Consider the following 11,140-nt stretch of genomic DNA (forward strand, 5'->3'; position numbering starts at 1 on the left):
GCAGCTGTATATCAACTCTGGCATAGGATTTACCTGGGGGAGGTTGTAGATTGGCAGGTTTGAGTCCCAAATCCCCAAGATGTCTGCTCCACTCAGGTGCTGGGCTTTCAACTCATTCAGCATCTGGATATTATACTTGGAGCCCATAAGAAACCAGTCCAGCATTTGATAATCCATATCTCCCAGAGCTTTCCACTCCAATTCCTGGTGAGGGGCATTGAGGGGCTTGATGTTGAGAGCAATGGGAGTCTCCATGATCTTCTTCAAAGTTCAACAATTGTAGGTTGATGGTTTAATGAAAGCAACACAGATTAGAAGTGATTTTCTGTAAAAACAGTTTGTATCTCAGATACCAGAGGAGGAATTTACACAACAGCAGTTGAAATACTGTTTGTTTCAGGAGCAGGGCTTCTCTATGGTCTCACTATGTCCTCTTTTAACGGGTGAATTGAGTTTAACAAGAAATTTGCCGGGAATACGCAGTGAATGTTGTTTTTTGAGCGAAATTACAGGTATTAAGGCTCGGCTGGTGTTTTTGGACTTCACAGTTGCAAATGTGGACGTGCAGAGGGAAATGGCCGGTGAAATTATGAATTTTATCTTTTCTCTAGCCCTCTGAGTAATTTTATTTTCAATTGCAGGCGTATGGAGGATAGAAAACGAAAAATACCTGGTAATTTACGAACAGAGGTCGTGTACGCGTGCAAGGTTGATGCTGTGGAGGTCGCCTTGGTCAACTGAGCAGGTTGGCAGAGTTTTGGGACGTAAACGGTCATGCAGAGAAAACAGTAGAGAAACGCGCAAAAATGGGAAAAATAGGCGTTTTTGGCTTAATATGGGCTTTTTTATGATTTTGGCGCTTTTTAGTGATGACGTCAGCATGACGTCATTGGTAGGCCAAGGTGAGGTGACGTCAGCTGACGTCATCGGGTGACGTGGCGGTAAGCTATTGGTCCATGGGGGCGATGAGGTGGCAGCCATGTCATCAGCGAGGTGGACCAATCAACGGCAAAGGATAAGCAGAAATGACGTGGCGATATGACATAGGAGGGCAGCTGGCGGTCAGGACCGTAGCGGTTATGGTTAAGGCTAGCCGCTAGGGTTTCTCGGGGCGGTTTAGGTGCGGTCCCAGAAATGTCAGACCCGGCTCCGAGAGCCTTCATTATGCGACGCGTGGACTGGCCCTGACCTGACGCAACGTCACTTTCTCGGGTGGTAAAGGACCACCATGGGGGCCGCTCCGATATTGCTGTGGATCGTCGGATCCTCGGGACCTGATCCAACGGTGGGCGGAGCAACAACGTGCTCGGAGTATATGCGCGGGCGGAAAACTTTGGGTTGTGGGTTTTTTGATGGTTTTTCAATGTTTTCCATTTAAAACAAAACTGCGCGCTAACCTTTTGGAAATGTGCCAGAGGCGGGCTTTTTAGACTTTGGGTAATTTTTGCAAAGGATTTAGGGGTAAAAGAGGGTTTACAAGAGTTTTTTCAATGCAAATGGTGGTTTGAGGAGCAAGTTGGCTTGTAGCAAGGGGGAATGGGACGTGATAGGTTCACCAAGGTGACCAGAGGTCACTTTGGTTCCTTTTGAAGAACATATGACTATAATGCCAAGGGGAGGAGTATTTATAGAATTTGGGGCTTTATACACCATAGTGTTAATATTATTAAGGGAAGGGTAAGATAGGGGAGCTATATAGTAGAATTAGAGGTTAATATGAATGAAAGGGGCAAATGAGGGGATCTTACTGAGTTTATCTGAAATTGATTTAGTTTTGAGAGTAGATCAAAATGAAAAGATCTTAGACAAGAAATGTGGCCTTTGTATGAACAAGAACCACCATGAAACCATGATCTCTCTCCATGAATCTCAGCTGAAAAGGGAATGTTAATAATGAAATGAAAGGGAAAGGGAGGTTAGTCATGCTCCTTGCTGCAATTTGATGGAATTAACCACTTTGTCCATTGACAGACTTTTCCTTGGCAATACATCTTTTGACATATGTGTAATGGTGAAAATGCCCTTTCTGCAACCACAACTACTTACCCAGCTATTTTCCTAGCATTTTTTGTTTCTCCATTGGAGGGTGCACTTGGACTTGCAAACCCTTACTTGCCTTTTCTTTTCTTTGGCTTTTCTTTACTCTTTTCTATCTACTTCTACCCTTATCTCTTCCAAGGTCCCAGATTAAGCTGTTGGGAACCTTTTCTTCTCTACCTAAACTACTTGTCTGCCAAGATTGAACAGTTTGGACAGACTCCTTTCTCTATTCTAAAACAGAAAATTTAAATATGGCATGACCCAGTTTAAACTGTTGGATCATCCATCAAAATTGGAATAAGGTCATCAACATTGAAATACTTTACACACCTCTTGTTCTCTAGGAAATATGGGATGTTTGTGATATCAAAGCAGAGCATATTTGGACTTTCCTTGGCCAATCATGAAATATGAAACCTATTGGTATAGGTATCCAACATAATCATCCAAGAATTCTTCATTTTTGTAATGTAAAGGAGGTTTCCCCCTCAAAGAGGATAATTTTGAAGTCGTTGATCTATCTCTTCTTCTATTTTGTGAGCTGGTTGCATAAAATTTGGTATCAGAGCAATCTATCAATTGGTTAAAGAAGGTGTTGCTCTTTGTATCCTCATAATGTGTTGTCATTTCCTCCATAAAAATACTTTTTAGAACAAAGATTATCTTCAAAAGAGCAACAAAAATGGGTCACAAAGATGTTGGGTTATGATTTTGAAATCATCTACAAAAAAGGGAAGAAAAATGTTGTTGTAGATGCACTCTCTATTATCTAACTAGATTGGATAACTGTAGCACAGGATGAATGGAAGAAAGATGAAGAAGTGTGGGCACTCATTCAAAAGTTACAGCAAGATCCAAGTACATCTGATACATTTAGCTACAAAAATGATTCGTTATGGTACAAAGATCACTTATACCTTTGTAAGAATTCCCAACTCAAACAAAAGATTCTTTTGGAATTGCACACCTCTCCCTTAGGAGGGCACTTAGGATTTTAAAAAATTGCCACAGGGTTAAGAAGGAACGTTTTGGGGATGGCCTCAAATCTGATATTCAAAAGTTTGTGGTGGAATGTTTGGTTTTCCAACAAAATAAAATTGAGACAATTAAGACCCTGGGTCTTTTACAACCTTTATCCATTCCAAATCAACGTTGGGAAGAGGTTTCAATGGATTTTATCACAGGTTTACCCAAGTTCGAAGGAAAGGGTGTCATCATGGTGGTAGTTGATAGACTTACTAAGTATGCACAATTTTGTGCATTATCTCATCCATTTAAAGGAAATATAATTGTTACTACATTTATGGAAACAATTCAAAATCTACATGGAAACCTAAAGATTGTTGTAAGCGACAAAGATCCTATTTTCACTGGAAATTTTTGGGTGAGAATATTTTATTGTCTGGGTGCTCAATTAGCTCATAGCTCATCTTATCATCCTCAATCAGATGGGAAAACTGAGATAGTGAACAAATGTTTGGACAAATATCTTCGTTTATTTATATCTGATAGACATACACAATGGGTCAAGTGGCTACCTCTGGCTAAATGGTGGTATAACACTTCCTTCCATAATGTAGCAAAAATGACCCCATTTATGGCACTTTATGGATATCATCAACCATCCATCACACCATCTTTAAGATAAAATTCTAAGGTTCAATCAGTGGAATATCACATCGAGCATCAACAACAAGTTCTCCTACTCTTAAAGGATAACCTCACGTTGGCGTAGAATAGAATGAAACAACATGCAAATCAACATTGCAACAAAAGAATTTTTGATGTAGGCAACTGGGTATTTTTACGGCTACAACCATATAAAAAAATGTCCTTCAAGCAAGGTAGGAAGGATAATAAATTATAACCAAAGTATTATGGTCCTTACAAGGTGTTGCAAAATATTGATACTATAGCATACAAATTGGAGCTTCTTGCATCTTCCCGAGTGCACCCAATTTTCCATGTTTCATGCTTAAAGAAGGTTATAGATGACAAGCTCCCAGTTCAAACAATATTGCCAGAACTTGAAGAGGAAGGAAAAATCAAATTGGAACCTGAAGCAGTCATGGAAACAAGAACCCGACAACTACGAAATCGATCAATTTGAGACTATCTCATCAAGTGGAAGAACTTACCTGCATAAGATTCCACATGGGAGGATGAGAATTTTATACAAAAGCATACAAAACTACTAAAGCATCAAGGACAACACTTTTTTGAAGGAGAGGGGCATGTTAGGTCCCTATACTGCTAGTGTACTCCCTCATTTTTATTATCAGTGTAGCCCCCTTATTGTTATTGCTATGACCATGTAGTTCCCATATTGTTATTATGGTGCCCCATAGAAACCCACTATTGTTATTATTGCGCCCTTACATTTTTGTTGTTATGTCAGCTCTGATTATATTGTGACCCCTTAGACTCCTATAAATAGAAAGGAGGTTTTTTCATTTGAATCATCCAATAATTGTTCATTTTTCTAATGTAAAGGAGTTTTCCCCTTGAAGAGGCTAATTTTGAAGTTGTTGATATATCTCTTCTTCTATTTTGTGAGCTGTTTGCATAACACATACTCATCATCCAAATTTAAGTCTACTAGAGAGAGCCAATCTTGCTGAACTCTTACATAATCCTTGGTTGAGATTTGGTTTAAACTGTGGAATCCTTATTCATTTAATATTTCAACTAGTGGATTTTAGAGGATATGTATTTGTTGACTTCCTATCTACAAGTATTTTATAATGAGTATATTTGTGCTCCTCCCCACCTTCCACTAAAGGCCACTTCCTACAAGAGGAAAAGCATGAATGATTTCCTTCTGAATGATTGAGCTATTTTTTAAGGATTTTATCAGGGATCTAATCTAGTCTAAAAGGGATGATGGAAGGATGCATTTTTGATACATCACTTGGGCCCATAGCCTGGATCCTTGAATGAGGTTCTAAACACTATTGGCTGTTAAGGCTTTTGAGAACCAATGCATATTTTTAAACCCCAGTCTCCTAAAATTTTTGGAGTTGCAATTGAATTCCACACCATCAAAGCAAACGGTCTCTTTTCACACTTACCAACCCATAAAAATTGTAGTTATAGCTACTTTATTTTATGCATGATGCCTTTCGGGATCCATGAGGGGGAGGCCCATTAGGCTAGAATGGATTCTATAACACATTTGCACAAAACCAATCTACCTGCTTGAGAAAGCCTTCTATTAGACTGCACTCAAATTCTTTTTTCAAGTATTTTCCAAAATCCTTTTCTAGTTAAATTTGAGGTAGTCATTTCACTTTAGGAAGAATCTCAAATATTTCAATTCTCCACCTAGGTTTTGAGATTGGGTAGTAAAGATGTATTTAGTGCTTTATACTTTAGCCTATATAAGAAGACTTCCATAAAGTGATGTTTAGTTGTGGTTTATAACCATAATATTGGCTAAAGAGAAGATTTCCAAAATATCATTTAAGATATAGATATGATCAGGATTTCTATTGGTGAAAATAAGAATGTTGTCCATGAAGAGTAGGTGAGATACAAAGTAATGTTGGTTGATGAAGATTCCTTTGAAAATTTTCTTGTGCTTTGCATATGAGATGATTATACTAAGACATTTTGGAACAAGAAGGAAGAGGAGGGAGGAAAATGGACATCCTTGATGAAGCCCTCTTTCAGGCTTGAAAAAGGGTGAGGCAACCCCATTGACCAATAAGGCCAAAGAGGAGGAGCTAATGCAACTGAGAACCAATGAGAAAAAGGAGTGACAAAAGCATACATGGAGTACTAAGAGTTTGATATATAGCTGGATGATCTATTGAAATATTTTGATATGTTTTCTTTATAAATTATTGCTCATTGTTGCTTTGTGTGAATAGAGTGTAAACCTTCTTGGGCTATCCCAATAATTTCATGAAGTTGGTGACCTTCCATAAACTTGAATTGTTCAAGAGAAAAATGTTCAAAAATAATGGGTTTTGATATGGGGGGAAATAATTTTTGAAATAATATTATAGATTGAGATACAAAGACAAATAGGAATGAAGAGTTCAAAGCAAGTTGGGTTGTTTGCTTTGGGGACGAGGGCAATGAAAGTGGTGTTGAAGGGGGCCATTATTTTTCCAGATGTTTAGGAGAATACAATGAAATTGAGAATATCATCACTAATGACATCAAAGTAATCCTAGTAAAATTCAAAGGGGAGACTATCTGAACCTCGAATTTTTCCTTTTTGGTAGTTGTGAAGGAATCTTTCTAATTCAGGTTTTGTCATTTCTTCCATAAGGGCATCATTCCCTTCCTGATTTATAAAACTAGGAAAGAAGATTGCTACCTTAAGGATTTTGTCAATGGATTCTTTGTGATATTTGATGGAGGATGCCTTAAAATACCTACATCCCTCGTCTGCAATGTCTTTTATTTGAAAAAGTTATCATAATAAGGTTATTATTTTCTTAAATTTATTCACAATTAATATTTCAAGGGAAAATCATGGTTTCTATATTTTCAAGAGAATTGAATTTTGATGAATGATTAACAATGATGAATGATTTAACATGATAGTGTTTTCATTATTGAAATACAACTCACACTCACTCACACACACACACACACAAATTATTATTTTCTTAAATTTATTCACAATTAATATTTTAAGGCAAAATCAAGGTTTTTATATTTTCAAGAGAACTGAATTTTGATGAATGACTAACAATGATTAATGATTTAACATGATAGTGTTTTAATTATGAAAATACAACTCTCTCTCTCTCTCTCTCTCTCTCTCTCTCAAACACACACACACACACACAATTTAAGAAAAACCATCATTTATATATAAATATTTTGATGAAGATAATGATATTGGTTAGTTTAAAATATCCAAAACATAAAACTTATGTTAGCTCCCTCTGTCAGAAATCCACCTCCATTGATGAGCTTCATTTTAGCATGGATATCCTCTTAAGAAGAATGGAGACATTGGAAAAGTCCATAGTGAAGAATTTGGACATATATTTCAGTGTTCTCTTGCATCTTAAGCCTCAGGTCGACAATTTTGGAAAACAAGGTAAACACGTTTGAAAATAAGTTTCCATTTGCAGCCACACAAAAATAACCAATAGGGACACTCTAAGGAAACAACAAAATATCATTTTCTCTACTACTTATTAATCTTATGCCATCTCACTCCAGCACTCCAGATCGCTCATTTGTTCCTCCACCAACTTATTTTTCTCTCCATTTTAGGTTTCTTTGGTCTTATTGTAATTCTATTTTTTTTTTTTGGTTTTTTGGCTTTAAATTGTACTCGTGGTTTCACTGTGGTGATTTAGTATGTTTATTCACATCCTATGATATATATAATCAACAATTTCTATAAGACTTGGATCTGTCAACAATCTTTTGGGTTTGTTTGTTAGGTCCCTATACTACTAGTGTAGCCCCTTATTGTTATTAGTGCAACCCCATTATTGTATTGTTGTGCCCATGTAGTCCCCATATTGTTATTATTGTGTCCCATAGAAGCCCACTATTGTTATTGTTGTGCCCTTAAAATATTATTGTTATGTAGGCTTTGATTATATTGTGACCCCTTAGAATCCTATATATAGAAAGGAGGTCTTGTCATTTGTATCTCCAAGAATTATTCATTTGTGTAATGTAAAGGAGGTTTAACCCTAGAAGAGGTTAATTTTGAAGTTGTTTCTCTATATTTTCTTCTATTTTGTGAACTGGTTGCATAACATTTGGTATTAGAGATTTGGATTCTAGGGTTTTGCTGCTGCAAACATGTCATCGTGAAATTTCTATCATGATGAACCTAAATCCTAATGAACATTTTGTAAAAATTTTAGATCTTAGTTTGCTATATTTTCAGAGATATGATCCAATGAAGTTAAGCTTGTTCCAAGCTCCAGAATTCTGTCTCAAACATGTGACCTAGGGAAAATCATCACAACTTCCGTTTCAGGCATCATATTTGAATTTTGTAAAAAGTGACTAAAAGTGCTTGGACTGTAGTTTTTTGTATATCAATTTCAGGGACAAAGTTTGAAATAGTGACACGTGGAATTTCGTGTAACTTCGCTCTACTTAACCAGTCCATAATTAAGTCATCGTGGGAGATTTGGCATAACTATTTCTTGAAGAATACAATCTCGATCAGACTTGTGGAGTTAGAAAGAGGACTCAGAGAGATACGACAAGAGGAAATTTCAAAACTTGGTGATCTTAAATTACAGAGTTACAATCATTTCAAGGTCAAGATCCTAAAAGCAAGAAAAAAATGTGTATTTTTTAAATTTTTTTTTGCATAAGTTTTGTTTGAAAAAGTAGTTTGATGTGATTCAAAGGGCATAGCGAAGCATAATTATCATTAATTGATTCCCTGAAGAAATAAAATGGAAACAACTAGTAAGCAACCCAAAAGCTCTACTATGTTGTAACAACCCAAAATAAATATCAAATTAGCTTTTACTAATTAACATTAAATTTAAATAAGAGTGGCACTTACCTAGCCAAATAAACATGTAATTAATAAACTAAATTCAACTATGAATAGTGCTTACCTGTGGTAGAAGTAGGCTTACTACAACAAGGTTTTGGGGACGACTCTCCACCCAACCATAGGCTCAATTGTGCAAGGATTCTTCTACAACTAGCCAACCCCGAGCCCTCAATCAACGTACTACTGCCAGTGACTCCTAAGTCTTAGTATACCATTCTCCCAAGAGAATGACAGATAGAATCTCAGAATGATAGAATAGCTCCCATCCTCCTCACCATCTATTAAATAGAACAAACATTGGAAGGGGAACCACATGCACACACTCCATGTGTCTGCATGCAACTTTTTTTCTTGTTTTATTTCTTTACTTTTCTTTTGATTTTTAGCTTTCTTGTTTTATTTTCTTCTTTTTCATAGCTTTACTGATTTTTTTATTGTTTTCTTTGTTTTATTTCTTTTTATTCTTATTTAGAGCTTTAGTATAGTTATTACTATTTCTATTTTTTATTATTTTCATTTATTTTCTTGTATTTTTAAATATCATTTATTATTTTTATTATTTATTATTAAGTGATTTATTATTTATATTATTATTATTTATTTTGTATTATTTATTATTTATTATTTATTATTATTTATTATTTATTATTAAGGGGAGGGATATTACATACTCTCCCACTTTAAGGAACTTCGTCCCGAAGTTATGTTGAGTTATGTATTATTTATTATTTTATTTAATTCATGTTGCCAACACCCTCTGCTAAACTAGTATAACCAGCAGGCATCGAAAGTCCCCAACACCCCGGGAAATCTCAAGGAATCTCTGTCCTTTTTCCCACTTTCGGCACCAGGCTAAGCCTGACCCGGTCTGTATCCTAGTCCAAGGCTGGCCCCAAGGCTCGCGCCTGACTTAGACCTCATCTGCCCCAAGGCAGGCATCCGGTCCGGTACTCAATGACCCCGGGCATCTCACAAGGCTGGCCCACTCCCTCCACAACTACTAAGGCGCACAGCCCCAGGCATCGAAGTCCTTTACATCCCTTCCAGACTTCGGCATCCCAATCCAATACTAGGCACCTAGCCTAGAACATCAGGCACTTGGCCTCCTCAAGATGGTCGTATAGCTCTTCAAGAGCTATCAATCAAGAGCTATACACAAGACAAAGGAACCACTGGCATATTTAGTGTTGATTGAGTTTGTCCCCAGCCCATATGGTGTTACTTACTCTCCCTCGTGCGTATGGGCTCACACGAGATCATCAAATAAATCGGCCCTCTCGGTCCATTTGTGGAGTCCTGTGAATCATCACACCTCAACATGCAACCAGTGCATTAGCAATACCATCATAGTATCATAGAAAATAATTCACATGCCAAGTTTTGCATGTCATTATGAGAACATTCATCATTGTTAATCGCAATACTATGAGGAATAACGAATTGCATGCTCATGCATGTCAAAAATTTGTACACAACTATCACATGCTTCACCATCATGAGTTATAATATCAACATATTTACATCAAAGATATATCACTTCACATAATAAATGAACCACATGTCAATAAACCTCATATTATAGCATCATAATCCCTATGCCACGTTATGCATATCATATCCATCATGAGTATTCAACATTAATTACCTATAATCACATAGTAAATGAATATTTCAATATACCTTGACCTAACATCATAATACCTATGCATATCATCATCATCATAAGGATATATCATCACTATTGTAACAACTATATAAATATGAACAACATGTGCATGATCACACTCATACCATCATATCATGAATCCTCATCAATATGAGAAACATCTCAATACTCATCAAATATAGAATAATACTCTATTAGCATTCTTATCATGATTCATCGGAAAAATCAATTTCATTTACTTTGCAAACATTCAACTATGAACTAAGATTATTCAACATCCATCTAGGATCTATGTTATCCCATCAATGTTATTAGTGTTATGTTTTCATCAAGATACCAATTCCTTTTTCACTAATCATTTCCACTTCTTTCAACTAGGAAGTTTACCATTTACATCATAGGTATAATCATCTAAGTACATCGTTAAATTTCACATGAGCCTCATCATCTTGAGTCTTAATCTCTCATGATATATTCTTCTTTCCCCAAGGAAATTCTGGTGAAATTCATTGTTAAGATATTACTAGTCATATAATCATTATTTAAATCATCTATCTTAAAATCCATTTACCCTTTGGCTTAATTTACTTGCATGAGGGTTTGTTGATCCATGTTGACTTATACATACATCACTTAACAATTATCATTTTCATCTACAAAAATATTTTCTTATCTCGTCAAGTTCCTATCTCAATACCACTTGATTGCTTTATCGTAAATTCACCCTTCTTCAAGTTGGACAAGAGATTCTTGCTTATTAAATAGTATCTTTATTTTAGATTTTGAAATAGTGGGAACCACTACTACCATCATTGTCCATTAAAAAATTTAAATGTATGGTGTTATGTGGAAACAACCTTTTTTAACGCTATGGAACAAAACTTGATAATTTTTTCTATGTGAAGTCCCACTCATGAAATAATGAGTGCAAA

This window comes from Pinus tabuliformis, chromosome 3_1 (genome assembly GCF_031772625.1).
Source record: "Pinus tabuliformis cultivar Carrire ecotype Pingquan chromosome 3_1, CPIR1, whole genome shotgun sequence".
In the NCBI taxonomy this organism is placed as follows: domain Eukaryota; kingdom Viridiplantae; phylum Streptophyta; class Pinopsida; order Pinales; family Pinaceae; genus Pinus; species Pinus tabuliformis.